This window comes from Caretta caretta, chromosome 1, assembly GCF_965140235.1.
Source record: "Caretta caretta isolate rCarCar2 chromosome 1, rCarCar1.hap1, whole genome shotgun sequence".
NCBI classification, from domain to species: domain Eukaryota; kingdom Metazoa; phylum Chordata; order Testudines; family Cheloniidae; genus Caretta; species Caretta caretta.
In genome coordinates this window covers 106,506,853-106,522,642 of record NC_134206.1, presented here as the reverse complement: position 1 = coordinate 106,522,642, position 15,790 = coordinate 106,506,853, and the positions used below count along the sequence as shown (strand labels likewise).

At 39.8% G+C, this 15,790-nt stretch overlaps 1 protein-coding gene and 1 pseudogene across 2 annotated transcripts in view; one reads left to right on the top strand and one right to left on the bottom strand.

Moving 5' to 3' along the window:
- LOC142070982 (pescadillo homolog pseudogene) overlaps positions 1–12,555 on the bottom strand; it is a 43,683-nt pseudogene extending 31,128 nt beyond the window's left edge.
- Positions 1–15,790, top strand: part of NALF1 (NALCN channel auxiliary factor 1) — a 779,391-nt gene that overhangs the window by 586,972 nt on the left and 176,629 nt on the right. The gene's annotated exons all lie outside the window — the stretch shown is intronic.

Here is a 15,790-nt window from a genome sequence, read left to right as displayed (position 1 = left end):
ACCGAAGGAGCCAGTAGGATATATTATGTCAAATATTTAGGTATTACCTTTTACATGATTTGATAGATATGACACATTATATTTCTTATCTTTTTGCAAACTGATGCTTCAATACTTTGAGGGTGTCACTGTCAGGGTGATCCAAGTCTAAGGAAACTTTGAAGCACTTCAAAGCAATGTGGCAAGACCTGTGACACAAGTGCCTGCAAGCAAACATAAAATACAGTAGTGAAGCACTTTGTCTATAATGCTGAAAGAATAATGCTGGGTGTAAATTTTTTGTTCTGATCAAAGTGAAAGACTAATAGAACTTGCTTCAGGCAGGTATAATGTTGGCAGACATAGTGCAAGCATCCCTAAATACCTTTGCCAATGCATCTCCTTTGTAACTTGCAAAAAACAAAACAAAAAACGACTCCCAAACAGTATCCCTGTTATATTTGCCCTCCCTCTAAACATGCCCTTTTTATGGTGATATTTGTGACATGGCAAAAGAGGATTACAATCAATACATTTTCACTTCCATCTCCTTCACTTCCATCTCCTTCCACAGGCATGGAATAGGATCTATCCCAGTTTGCCCAACCAACCCATACTCCGCATTCAGATCCTCTCTAAAAACTCACCACTTTTGTGATGTTCTCAAGAAAGGGGTAATTAGTAGTAATAAAGAAGGGAGAAAATAAAAATGAAATCATGCCAAATTATTCCTTTCTCTAGGCTTTCCCATGCATCTTGCATTCTGTGGGCCAGTGGTTCTCAAAGCTGGTCCACCGCTTGTGCAGGGAAAACTCCTGGCGCACCGGACCGGTTTGTTTACCTGCCGCATCAGCAGGTTCAGCCAATTGCGGATCCCACTGGCCGCGGTTCACCGCTCCAGGCCAATGGGGGCTGCAGGAAGCGGTGCGGGCCAAGCGATATGCTGGCCACCCTTCCTGCAGCCCCCATTGGCCTGGAGTGGCGAACCGCGGCCAGTGGGGAGCCGCGATCGGCTGAACCTGCGGACGTGGCAGGTAAACAAACCGGTCCGGCACGCCAGGGGCTTTCCCTGCACAAGCAGCAGATCGGCTTTGAGAACCACTGCTGTGGGCCATATTCTGTCTTTTGAAAATGAGTGAAATGTTGTTAAAGCCAAATGTGCGGTGCCTGTTTACATTAGCAGATAGGGCCAAATTATCTGTGTCTATTTAAAATCCTTGGAAAAGAGATGTGTCTTTATTATTGTGTTTTGTACAGCTCCCAGCACATTGTCAGTGATAATCAAATACATTAATGATGCTTAGGATATTTTCTAATAATACAGTGCAAGTTCAAAATATAAAATTTATGTTTTTTTCTTTCTGGAGTTCTTTCTGTTTTAGTATTTCAAGGTGCTATTTGTAACATTGATAGAGCATTTTCTTAAAAAACAATGAAACACTTGGCCCCAGAAAAAGCAGAATCTGTCTGGTTCTCACCACACAGGGAGAGGGGGGGAAATCAGGTAGCCCATTCAGAAGTGCTCCAAGCAGCATGTCTTTGTTTAGTTGGGACTGAAGGATAGGTCAGAGGCTAGGCTGGCAGCTGTTATTAATCCATCAGCAATCAGTCGCTAAGCCTTTTGGGAGCACAGGAGCAACAGGGATTACTCTAGCCCTAGGCCACCAGGATCTACTGAAGAGCAGACTGGGTAGGATGATTCCTTCTCATCCCTACTGGTTTAGCAGAAATACCCTGCACATGTTTAATTACTTGGGTTAGCTTCGGGGGATGAGATTTGGGGCTAAGAGTTTTTTGTTCTTGATACTCATAAGAGAATAGTTCTCTTTGTGGCATGATGATCAGTTGCTCTAAAAATATTGATGAAGTGGCAAACAAATCTGACTTCCTGTGAACAAACAGCAGCAAGCACAGATCCTCTATTCATGCTAATATCCTTAAGAACAAGGATGAAACAGTTCTATTCTGGAGTGTTGTGGGTGTTTAGTGGTAAAATGTGACGAGCAGGACAGGGAGAGAGGTGGGGAAACTGATCTTGTGTTAAAGAGAGTTATCACTGTTACTCCTGTCTCTTTGTAAGGTTGAGGAAAAAGAGCAAAGCAAATAGTTAAGCACTTCATTGAGGATACCATTTGAGCCAGTGTTTCCTTGTACACACACGCATTCTTCACCCCAACCTTCTTCTTTTTACTGTGAACATTTGTGGGTAGAGGAGCGGGAGTGCAGGATGCCTGAGATTTACAACTTCTCAGTGTGGAGGACTATGCCTATAGTCACCGATGAAGTGAGCTGTAGCTCACGAAAGCTTATGCTCAAATAAATTGGTTAGTCTCTAAGGTGCCACTAGTACTCCTTTTCTTTTTGCAAAGTTAACACTGGCTCCGATAAATCTACTACAGCCAGATCTTTGTTAGTGGTGAGGGAAGAGGTACAAGTGCCTTAACACTAGTGACCAGTCAGGATATGCCAGTGTACGTAGGAGAAGCATATTGTTCTGCACTAGTGCAGCATACTCACTCTCAGCCCATGACATACCCCAGGCTCCCCACATTGCTGGGCAGGCTGCTGTCACTGTGGGTGACTAGAAGGAAGAGTGGAATCATGGCCATTCCATAACATTGCACAGACTGTAGAATTGCTAGAACCATCCCTGTAGTTTTGATGAGCAGCATTATAACTCCATGCTTGTGTGGAAGCCCGGGGTATGAGCTCCAGGTTCCCTTTCACTTCCAGTTCACTATAGTGAAACAGCCATAATTGACCATTATGTATATGAATTAGTTACTGTATATGAACTGGTAACTAATTCATTCGTGTGAATAGCTTAGCGTTCAGCTGTGAGCGCCGAAACTGGGTTCCTAGATGTGAGTATTGAAATAACTCACTTACCTATAGAAAATCAGGTACCTGGGACTGAAACAGACCCACAGTGCTCTTGTAATTTCTTCTTTTCTTTTTTCTCTTCCGTTTTTCAGCCTCTGCCATACAGTAAACAAATACTGTAAAAAGCTTACAAAAAGCAACAATCTTTCCTGGCTGGGACAGGAATAATTTTCAGTTCTCAAAGACCTGTAAACCTATACATTAAAACTCCCAGGGCATTTTTTTCCTGGTTGCCATTCCATTGACCTCAGTGTTCTGCTCTTATATACAGTACTGTTGTAGCCATTTTGTTCCCAGGATTTGAGAGAGACAAGATAGATGAGGTAATAGCTTTTATTGAACCAACTTCTGGTGGTAGTGGGGAGAAGCTTTTGAGATTCACAGTGCTCTTCTTCTGGTCTGGGGATAGTTAACCAGAGTGTCCAGCTATATGCAAGGTAGGACATATTGTTAAGTATAAGGGGTTCACATATGCTGGAGACCACTTAAAATCAAGTGAATAATTAACATGAAGTGGACAATTAATACCTCTGATTTCACAGGATGATGGAGGATTACTAGACAGTAGGGTGTATTATAAATTATTGCAATAAGCCATAAAACCAGTGTCTCTCAAGTGCATGGTTTTTAGTGTCCAACGAAGTTATGAATTTAAGTTCCTTGGCTCATCTTTTGGAGGTGTGGTGGAGGTTTTCTTTTAAGGATGAGGACTGAGAGGTGCTGCAGTAATTGCTTTTGTGAAAACTGTTCACCCAAGAGTGAGGCATTTTTTGTTGTTTATCATTTTTCTGTGTGAGTTAATTTCAGAACATAGAGATTCGTTTCACCCACATATTTGTTCCTGGGGCACTTGATACACTGGATGAAGTACACTACATGCGGTGTAAGGCTTGTACAGGACCCATAGATCCTGAAAGATGTGTTGTGGGTAGCAGTAGAGATATGTCTGCAGGTTTTGCACCTGTTATTCTGGCAGGGTCTGGTGCCACTTTGAATTGGCGTATCCTGGTCTGTGTGGAGCTACCTTCTGATGAAAATCTGCGTGAGGTGTGTGTGTGGGTGGGGAGGGGGGGGGGTTGTTTAAAAGCCAGGAGAGGTGATTCAGAAAAGAATACTTTCAGGATGCGATCCCCATGTGTGAGTTGTAATTATCTGATACCTGTATGGGTTCTAGTAGGGGTTGTCTGTGACAACTATAGGCACACTGTCTGTTTTTAATCTTCAGTGAAGCAGGTCCTCCCAGGACATTTGGGTGGCTCATTCCATGATGTGATCTACTTCTCTGGTGAAGAATCCTTGTTTGCTCTGACCCATAAGGAGTGCAATCACTTAGCCTTCCTTGGCTGAAAGGCCACAATATCTGGCAAGCACAATACATTCCGTTGTAGTGTTTGTGTGTCAGCTAGTAGCGTTATTATTTAATACTGCTATATTACAGTAGCTCCCTCAAACAAGATTAGGGTCCCATTGTGTCACATGCTGTGAAGACACATAGTAAGAGACACTCTCCGCCCTAAAGAGTTTAAAATTTAAATAGGCAATATTTCCTTTATACCACCCTTTGTTTGTCTTATTATGCCAATTTATACAGCTGGAGAGATTAAGGAATTTGGCCAAGGTCACAGAGACAGACTGTGGCAGAGTCAGGGATTGAAGTCTGATCTCTTGATTCTCAGTGCAGTGCCTCAAGCACAAGATCTTCCTTCCTCTCAAAGAATGGGCTAGAAGCTCACACTCTCCATGATCTATTTTCCCATCTGCCCATTTGACCCAGATCTGAGGGAAACTGAACAACCACCTACAACACTACTGGAGTAGAAGAAGATCTTGTATCACTCCCATCTCTTAACTTAGAATCACACAGGGTCTGTAGGTCCCATGGCAGAATAGGAACTTCGCATCATAGCATCCATGAGGCTTTTTCAACCTTCAAGGTCCTTATATAAACAGTTGTAATTATTGGGGTTACTTCGTATCCAAAACCCATAGGGTGCAAGCAGCATGCTCGATATACCACATCTCAGAGGCAAGCACTGTAGCTGCTTCAGCAACTAGGCCTTGTAGGCAGTAGCCCTGGTAGGTCCCAATAACTACTCAGACACATGGCTAAAGGAACGGTTTTTACTAGGGTGGCCAGGAAAGAGGTACCGAGGCTTAAACAGTCACAGTTCAAAGTGAACTATAGTGGATCCTGGGTCCCTGGGCCAGTCCAATTGAGTCAAGACTCTCCAGGCTTAGTGCCTGGAGCATCCTCTCCAGTCTCTATTCAAGCAAATAAGCATTTGTAGGTTTCCAGGCCAAGGCCAGTGTGTCTCATTGGGGCCCTTTGCTCTGGATCTCTGTTCAGACACTGCTGCTCCCCCATAAGACCCACGGAGACCTGCACCCACGTGAGATGTCCTGCAGTCACAGCCTGTTCCAGATGCAGCTCTGTCCAGTTCCTGGGGCTTCTCTCCAGTTCCCTGCTGCCATGTAGCTCCCCCACTCACAAACAGAGCCTGGCCACTTTACAGTTCAGCACCTTACTCCTGACCTGGTACAGGAAAGGGGAAGTGCAATGGGGATGGGGCTGATGGGAAACATAGGCCTGTTTAGCCAGGAGGAAGGGATATACAAATGGGAGGGGGCTAGTCCCCTGCTTTGAAGATCACACAATGTTTATTTAAACTTATTCTTTATGGATTTTATGAATGCTACAGTACAGATCAAGCTCCCAGGAAAGTTGAGTGTCCCCTCGATAGGTTTTTCGGCTTTAAAAACATATTTGCTATGATCCCCCAGTTTCAGGCCATATTCCCTTTTCCTGTCCTATATTAATCAGCCTAAAAGCACCATTCTCTCTCTCAGTGCAGGGAGGCTATAACAGAGAACAGCAAAATGGCTAATGAGGTAGAAAGCCAGGGTGTGTGAACTTCTTAAGACGCTCTATAATCATATTCCATAGAGTGCAGGGAGAAAGAGACTAATAATGTGTAGAATAAACCTGTATTTTTGCTCCATTTGTGCTTTCTGGTTGTAATTTACCTAAGTAATTTTGAGACAATAATATAAAATTATTATGGAATAACAAAATACATTCCTGATTTGATACTAGGGCATTTTTAAGCCATTGTTAGTTGTTTAAATTCTGTTTCCTTGGTCATAACAGATGCTATCATTAAGTAAGATCCTACTGTCATGGTTATCTCTGGGTTTTCAGTCACTAGATTATTTTTTTTTTTTGAAAGCCCGTTATCAAGACAGAAACTGTTTTTATCATAGGAGGTGATCTGTTTGGGTACACATATTTATAGCTTGAAAGACCTTACTTCACCCTTAAACACACAATTTAAAAATGTTATTAAAATTGATAAATTACAGAATGGATTGGGTTACCAACTATGAGTCTGATCTTCTAAACATCGACTGCCAGGAACAGTGCTTATCATCGCATGTGGGCCCCACTGATTTCTCTGAGACTGCTCAAATGCATAAAGTTATGCATACGTGAAAGTGTTTTTAGGATTGACACCTACATTACAAGAGTAACTTAAAATATTCACAACTTGTCAATAATGTCTCTATATCAAACAATCATCTGTTTGAGTTATGGACTTGCGTCTAGTGGTGCTCTTAAGAGGAACAACAAATATGTATATAGATACTGTATGTTCTATAGCTAAATACTGTATTTTCTACCCTTTTTGATTTGTCAGTGCTGGTAATCTTTTTAAATATAGATATAATAGAGCTTTTTTATTGACAGCCTGTCCACACATTTATACAATCAGACTAATCACACATTTTGAAGACACATTCCGTTCCTGTTATTCTTGCACTTCTATCTTATCTTTTGTCATAAAACCACTGTATAGAGTTGCCAGAAATAACTTTAAAAAGAAAAAAATAACAGAATATAAAATATAGAATGGACAATAAGAAACTACATGACAAATATCAAATACATTCCATATCTGCTCTGTATTTTATTTGTATATTTACTTGTTCAAATTAGAAATACCACAAGCATATTTCTTCACAGATACAAATTTTCAAGTCTGAGGAATGGGAACAATGATTTTTCTCTTTCAAGGAAATCGACATCAAAGCCATAGTCTGGAGTTCATAGTTTTTGCTAATTTAGGGTGCTATCCATTATAAAAATAATGTGGTTGTACCAGGTTTGTCTAGGAAGCCCAGCTATGGGGTTATGTGTTGAGACTCCCTATCTAATCTAAAAGGGATTTCACCAAGTGCCTTATATCAGATAGTTTTCAGGTTGGGGAAATTACTTGCCCCTGATATCCATCGTAATCTATCTGTCGTGACTAGAAAACACCGTTTGGAAACTTTTTCTAAGGTATGTATATTGGGTAAAAGCTACTATATAAATGTTACTCTGAAACCTATATAAATGCAAAGTTTTAAAGATGTGTGAAACAAGTATAATGTTATTGGTTTTGATTTTTTGAATGATGTAAAAGTTTGAAACGTAGAATAAGAGAGACAGAAGAACAAGAAAAAATATTCAAATACCTTGATGGTAAGTAACCTGGTTAACTTGGCAGTCTCCTATGTCAATTGTAATGAGGTCCACATAGTACAATGGAAAGAAAAGAAAATATTTAATATTTCAAGTGCTATCTACCATCACATAGCTGAATATTTATAAAATATATTACTGAGAGATCTTTCCACCAAGATAGAGAAATTCCATTGTAGTAGAATATACTATTTTGTCTGAAGACTGCTTTATATTATGAGACACTTGCAATTAAATATTGAAGCTGTCACCACAAACTTTCTATATATGCAGATAAAGTCACAATTAAATTAATTCTAATTCATAATAATTTGGATACATCCTACACTGAAAGGTTCTCTGTTTTGTGGGATAAAATGAGTAAGCGTGTTGAGGAGAGGCTGAGGGAACTGGGATTGTTTAGTGTGCGTAAGAGAAGAATGAGGGGGGATTTGATAGCTGCTTTCAACTACCTGCAAGGGGGGTTCCAAAGAGGATGGCTCTAGACTGTTCTCAGTGGTAGCAGATGACAGAACAAGGAGTAATGGTCTCAAGTTGCAGAGGGGGAGGTTTAGGTTGGATATTAGGAAAAACTTTTCACTAGGAGGGTGGTGAAGTGCTGGAATGCGCTACCTAGGGAGGTGGTAGAATCTCCTTCCTTTGAAGTTTTTACGGTCAGGCTTGATAAAGCTCTGGCTGGGATGATTTAGTTGGGGATCGGTCCTGCTTTGAGCAGGGGGTTGTACTAGATGACCACCTGAGGTCCCTTCCAACCCTGATATTCTATGATTCTATGATACAAATGCTGCACTAAATGTTTTCTAAATGTTGAGTGGATATTTTTGTGGTAAAAAAACACCTGAAACTCATGAGCTAAAGTAGAACATCTCATTGGGGTATTATAACTGAAGAATTGATTATTGCTCCTCTTAATTTCCTTTCCTACTGCTGAATTTACAAGAAGACTGGAATGGAGAAGTATTGTGTGATTATATTTTTTTAAACTTCGATATAGATAATACCTTCCACAAAGTTGTCCTAACCTTTGAAATATATTAGTAATTGTTAGTTAATTACAACACACACACACACGACAATTTTCAACATAGGCTATTTCAGGGAAATCTTATTTATGGTTTTAATTTATCTTTACAGAGGAAGTATTGCTTACATGACAAAGGTATAGAGGCATTGCAAGATTTTACTCCAGATCCTTTTCTTTTGTGGTGTATCTACTTCAAGGGTTCCTTTCTATTTATTTATTGGTCCAAAGTGAATCCCCCTTTCATTGCAGAAATCAATAAAGAATGTATGAGCAGCAATATGGGGCTGGAAGGGGCATAAGAAGAGAGACCATCTGGATTAGCAGGCATGTGCTATAATAGCAAGTCAGTCTTACGGGGTCAAATTCTGCTCTCTGACACACATGCACATATCTGTTGAACTGAGCTTAACATGTCTGTGGGCATAATTTGGCCCTTAGATCGTTTGTATTGGTATTATACGTAACATATGTTATTAAGGAGTTCTTAGGTGGAGTAATTGGCTTCAGTGGGGCCAGAATTTCACTACTTGTGTATAGGTGAAAATAATAATTTTCTTCCACCCATATCTGATGCTTACACTTACATACTACATGGTCAGCAAACTCAGTTATTTGGTTCTTGTGTTCTATAGCAGTTCATTTCTTACTGATGTTAAATTTATGGCCACTTCCTTTTGTATAAAACACCTGCAGAGGAAAAAAAGACATCAACATCTTTTCTTTTCTTTTCTTTTCTTTTCTTTTCTTTTCTTTTCTAAAGGCTTCAGTTTTTAACTTGTGTATAAGATAAATCAAAACACACTTCAATTTGCTAACCTGCTTTGAAATGAATAGACAAATATCTTTTACTTTAAAATCGTATATGTTTTTATTTTAATTCAGTAATATTTATTGCAAGCAAAACTGGAATAAATAGAAGGTAACATATATTAGTAGCATTCCTATGGAATATTATATCTCCATAACTGAATGCTTAGTTATGAAAATAGGAAATCTCATTTGCTTTTAAATTCTTTAATATCATAAGAAGATGGCAAGTAGCCAAATTATTACAGGAAGTTGCGTAAGTCTGTCCATTGATGCTCCTCAGGGTTCTGTGTTTTGCCTATATATTTTCAGAATTATGAATATAAAAAATATATAAATGATTGGGGCAGACTCATCCTTCCGAGTTTAAATTCATTGGTGAGATCATTTTCCCTAGATTTACAGTCAGCTCTTACATATATGATGCATGACCCAAATGACCAGAATTCTTCAAACTTCTCTAATTTAATTTATTTAGCAGCAATCTGGAGAAAGAGAAAATACTGATTCAATATACAGACTACAAAAAATTGGAGGAAAATATTTAGGGCATCAAAGGACAGATAGAAAAGTCTTTAAATCTATTTAAATTGGAGGCATGAGAAGAGAGGAATAAATGCAATTTACCAAGGATAAGCGTGAAAGATTGTTCACACTGGGAAGTGGGAGGGAACACACATACAGGTGTAAAATAGGAAACTAGTGGCTAAATAGTAGCAATTCAGAAAAAGGCACAAAAGAAAAGTGAGTAATTCCACAACTGATTATAAACCAGAGGGGTCTTTAGTACAATACGGTACTCTGATTAAAAAGAAGACCCCGTGGGGAGTGTTCATAGGAGCTGGCATTAGGAAAGTTTCAGGACTCCAACCTCTGAAGGCTAATGTGGGGAAGGCTGGGGTTGGTCATGTGACTGAAGATGGAGGATGAAAGCTCAGGACAATTGAGAGGAAACTAAGTCTATGTAAAGTGCATTAAAATTATATCATAGTATCAAGTTTTGCAGAGTATTCTACATAAAGGATATAAAGAAACTGGAGAAAATGTAGAGGGTAATAGTTAGGAAACTAAAGGATTTGAAATTAATAGAAAGATTAAGGTAATCCGAACGAGTAAGGGAATCGTCAGGCTCAGTCTCTGCCTGAGCTCCCCAGGGTGCAGGACGCACCATCCCACGAAATTCAGAGCCTGCTCCTCTCTCTACTAATTGTCTATCAGTAGGGGTGAGATCATGGGATACCATGGATTTTGGAGTTAGCTGTCACCCTTTTCTAAATATTTCCTGTATACATTCTCGCAGGGTTGGCATACTTTCATATGAAACACTTTCAGATAGCACACAGTTATGCTGAACTGTAAGGAAAGCACAATTAAGACGTGCCCATCAAAGCTACACAGTTTGTTCCAGGACACCTGTAGTTAGTAGTACTGCATATTGTGGAATGCCACGCAGACCATCCCCTTGACCCACCTGGCTCCCGCAACTTCATGGTTCCCACATACTGTCTCTGCTCCTCCCCAACTTTCCCCACCCCATCCTGGTCCCCACTGTGCTCTGTTACTCCCTTCCCATGCTTAACTTTTATCTTTAGTTTATAGTCATTGATGCTTTTAGACCTATCAGTGTTAACTGTATCAAGTGTTGATACTTATAATATGTATAAACATTGAGATTGTATTGGAGTTGAAATGCTAAGTGATATAGGGAAGTAAGGGAGCATTTTAAGAAGAAGAGAAGTGGGGATAAGCCCATGCTTTCCAAATGAAATAATATACTTCATATGCTTCTAGAATAGGCAAAACATATATGTTCCAGTTTTCAGCGGTATAGATAATCATATCCTCCCATCGCTTTACTACTAGTCTTGCTTACTTACTGAGATAACCCATATTGGGATATTGTTAAGGAAGCCCTAACAACTAAAGAGGGAACAACTTCTGACACTGCCTTCTTAGACTGTCGCAAATTAGCTTCTAGTCTTAGACTGTGAGTGAACAAGACTGACTGAATGTTTACTGCTTTAGCTTTCAAGAGTATGCTGGCAGATACTCAAACCAGTTTAATTCAGCCAGGCACCACAATCCCTCTTCGTCAGGCCCATAAGAAGTATTCTTTTCAACAACGGAACCAAAAATAGAGAGTAAAGGGTCCTTTCAACATTGGACACCATTATTTGGAAATGAATGGGGATGTGCCTGCCAGTGGTTAATCAATGTAACAAAGAAAAATAAGAAACTAAGTCCTTGTCTGCAGTACCACAGTAAGTCGATCCAATAACGTAGCTGAAGTCAGTGTAGCTTAGGTCAACTTACAGTGGCGTCTACACCGCGCTGCCTGAATCTTCTCATTCCACTGGAGTACCAGAGCGCACTCTGCCTTTGATTTAGCAGGTCTTCACTAGACCTGCTAAATTGACCCCCACTGCATCGATCACAGCAGCGTCGATCTCCAGTAAGTTTAGACATGTCCTAAAATGAAAGACTTCAGATCTTAGCAAAATGTACAATGACATTCTCAAACGTGGTCCAATGACCATAACATTGTTTCTAATCTTATTTTCAAGTATGCACTTCCACTAATACATTCTATAGTCATATTCATCATAAATGTGAAAGCTGCACTTGACATTTCCACTCTACTAAGCCAATGCAGACAAATTGAAAACCTTTATTATATCCCTCTCCTCTCAAGAGGGCCACTGTGGAAACAGTTGCTATGATCTGATTCACAAAATTGCAAGTAATTGTGAAAACAACATTTATCATAAAGAAAGTTAAGCAGGGGACAAAAAATTGCCATCATGTGAATAGCTTCTAAATCTTTGCCATTTTCTGTCTGTGTTGCAGTGCATCTGATGCTATATTCACTTCTACTGTGTATTCATTTACAGGCAAATCCTTCCTGAGCAGCTAATATTGGGTGTTGGGTCTTTCCACTGGGGAGAAGAGATGTCATCCCCAGATGATGGATCAGAAGGGAATCTATTCTGTGGCCACTATTTCTGAACTGATAATGAAGTAACTAACAATTAGCCTTAATACCCTCTTATGCAATGTCTTTCAGAAATTAAACATTCATTGGGCTAGAGCACAAATAAGTTTGTCTCTATAGCTCCCACAGTCCTGGGCAGAGAATTAGGTTCAAGTCCCATGCTTCAATTAATATTTCACTATTTTATGCAAAGTGGAACAGCTTCTACAGGAAACATTGAGAGAGACTCATCTCAGAATACCCCATAGTTAGGGCACTCACCTGGAAGGTAGGGGTAGGAGACTGGGGTTCAAGTTCCTCTTTTGAATCAGGTATTGGGGACCAGATCTGAATCTGGGTCTCCAACATCTTGGGTGAGTGCTCTAACCATTAGGCTATTACATAAAAGGGGGGCACCGCTTCCTTCTCCTCACTTTTGTGAGAAAAGGATGTCCTGGGTCAGTTGCCTGCCTTCAGGAGAGGGTTCGTGACTGTGAATCCCACATGGAGATAGCTGTCTCCCTCGATCCCAGAGATAGGTGCCTAAGTCCCTTTGAGCAGTGGGGCTTAACCCTCACCCCTCTCTTTGGCATTTCTTATTGACTATCTTCAGTATCTGCCCACTCATGTTGTTGTTTTTTGTGGATCCCAGTCTTAAGTACTAACTTTCTCCCCATACAGTGCATGGGGAGCCCAGGCACCTAACTCAAGGCAAAGGATTCCACTCAGTAACAGGGTTCTGCAGGTAAGCCTTGGGACACTGAGCCTATGTCCTCTTTGTGGATATAGCCCTCAGAAACTATGGTGAGATTGGGATATAATTTACTTAAATAGGTATACTGGATTAGATGGAGAGGAATTGAAGACTGATGAATACAAAACTCCTACTGTGAAGGTGGGGTAAAAAGAGGTTGACTAGAACCAGACATTCTCCTCTCTCTTCCCAGTCCAACTTTTGTTCATCACTAGCTCAGAAGATGTGACTGGAGCAAGCTGTTTTTAGGGGGCACTGAAAAAGCCATTGTGTTATGGAGGTCAAATGACCAGCTCATTTGATGCATTTATGTAGCCCAAACAACATATTAGATTTTGTAGAAAAGTTTCAGTATCTCCTGGTTGTGAAAATAACTTTCAAAATGTGAACCTCATGGAACCAATGTAGCATAGTTCTTCCTGAGTTTTCAGACCACTTAAATTATGGGAGTTGTGAGCTCCTCCACCCACCATTAATCTCAGTGTGGTGTTACCACTAAAGACCAGAGATGACATTTCAGTGGAAGCATTAATTGTCTAATTTCTAATCACTTTAAAATATCCCCCATGGAATGGGGAAGGGGTCACAGTGAAGCCCTCAAGGGGGAGTGGGAATTAGGAGTTGCAGTAGAGAAAGAAAAGCAGAAGGAAGAACAGAATGGATGGAGAGGTATCAAGGGAAGTCTCCTGGAAGTCCCTCAGTGCTGAGAAGAACACCAACCCATCGTGCATTTTGGTAGCCCAGAGCCAAGACAGGAATCTAGGTTGGGTTCCCCAAACTTCTTTCCATTTCCAGACTCCTTCCTCTCCCCGAACACTTATGTTCACTTTTCCATACAGGGGTTCCCTGAGTAAATCACAGAGAACATGTTATGCCCCTTTATCACATAGCTTAACTTAACTAAGAAAATAAAGTCCTAGAAGTGCAGGACTGGACGGGACCTCAATAGGTCATCTAGTCCAATCCCCTGGATGCAAGGCAGGATTACATAATAACTAGACCATTCTTATTCAAATAAATGATACATTCGATATTTTACTTGTAGATAGTGACTGTCACAAACTCTAAAACAAGGCCCAAGTATTTGACAGAAATAAGGAAGTGCCACACAACTGGTTGAATCACAATGCAATCTTCTTGGGCTTTTGAGATGTTTCTTTGCAGTCCATTGGGTTGGAATGGGACTTTTGCCCTATAGTCCCTAGGTGTGAAAGAGGATAACAAATTCTGTCTTCTAAAGAGAAATCAACAGTTCTGTACCCCCTTATATCCTCTTTCTTCTGGCTGCAGAAAAGAAACAAGTAAAAGCAAAGGAAGAAAATGTTCTTAATTATTTTAAACTATTGAGCTCTAGAAATATTGAGCTCTAGAAGATCTTGTTTTTCTCAAGTTTGGGGATTAACTCAAAAGTTTTTAGGCTAGCTTCAGTAGTTTTCAACTGAAAAACAACAACAACAACAACAGACATTTTCTATAAAGAGGGAAAGTGAGAGAGGACTGGTGTGATTTTTGTATTTCTTATGAAGGAACTGAGTACTGGGACCTAAAGGCTTTCCAAGGTTACAGAGTTTGAGTGGACACATAGTGACAAAATGTTGGCCTTTTCTTTCTGGGCTAGCAATTAGTAAAGCAGCCAAAATAAATTATGGGAGAAATGAAATCATTTTGTAACTTGCATTTATCAATAGTGCACAAATGTACAGGAAGTAGCCTACATTTCACTTTTTTCCTATCCATCCCAGCTGTCACAGCAATTATTGCTATTGCCACACAAATAATAGTGCCTTGTCTTTTGCATGTTGCTACAAGCCATTTGTAAATTCCCGGACTATGCAATACAGAACAAATATTTGTGGTCGTCAACTTACAATCATTTTTCCCCTGGTGGCCATACTGAAGCTGATTACAGGTTATATAAATGCAAGTTTTATCATGACAGCAGAACAGAACTGATGCAGCATACTAATTTATTCATTAAAGTGTAAATGAGCAAATTATAATCTAAGGTGGTTGCATGGTTTGTTCCAGCTACTTTTGCTATAAAACACATATGTCCATTCAAAACATAGTCTCTACTAAAAAGACAGCCTTGCAAATCTTTAAATGCAGTCTGGTCCGCCTTCATTATAATAGCAATTACAGTGTCTCACTGAAGAGGCATCAGCATATTTCATGTTTGATTCCCAGTCATCTAAGGATCAGATGTCACTAAGAGGTTGCTGGGGAAAAAAAATCCCTGTTAAAGAAAAAGCTGTCATGCCAGGTCTTGTTAATTTACTTTTGCTGAAATTCTTGTGGGAACGAATATAGCTGAAATGAATAAATAAAGTACAGAACTCACTGGAAATCTGCTTAAAGCACCATAATTTAAACAAAACTTTATTTTATTAACAAACAGAGGAAGAGCTTAAATATTGCACCAAATGCTATAGCTGAACATAATCATAAAAGTAAAATTTTTAATATACTAAGCAGTTTATTTTCTATTGTTATGTTTTTATATCAATAAACATAAATGTATATTTTTTCCTACGGATCATCAGTAGCCACTTCACAATTAAAGTTCCAAATTAGTTTCCATTGTGTTTTGTTTCCTCAATACATCCTTCTAAAATCTACCTCAGAGTTCATATTGGCCTCAAGATTGGTAGGTTCAGATGTGATTGAGCAGAGTAAGTGAAAATAGAAGAAGTTACTGTCAGATGAAGCATCTTTAGTCAGTGATGGCTTCCAAGCACCAGAAGTCTCAGACAATAGCCTCATGTGAGTGATGCTATCAGGAGGGAGGGGCCTTGGCCAGTGGAAGTCACAGTGGAACAGCTTTGCTTCTTTAGACCTGTAATGCACTTA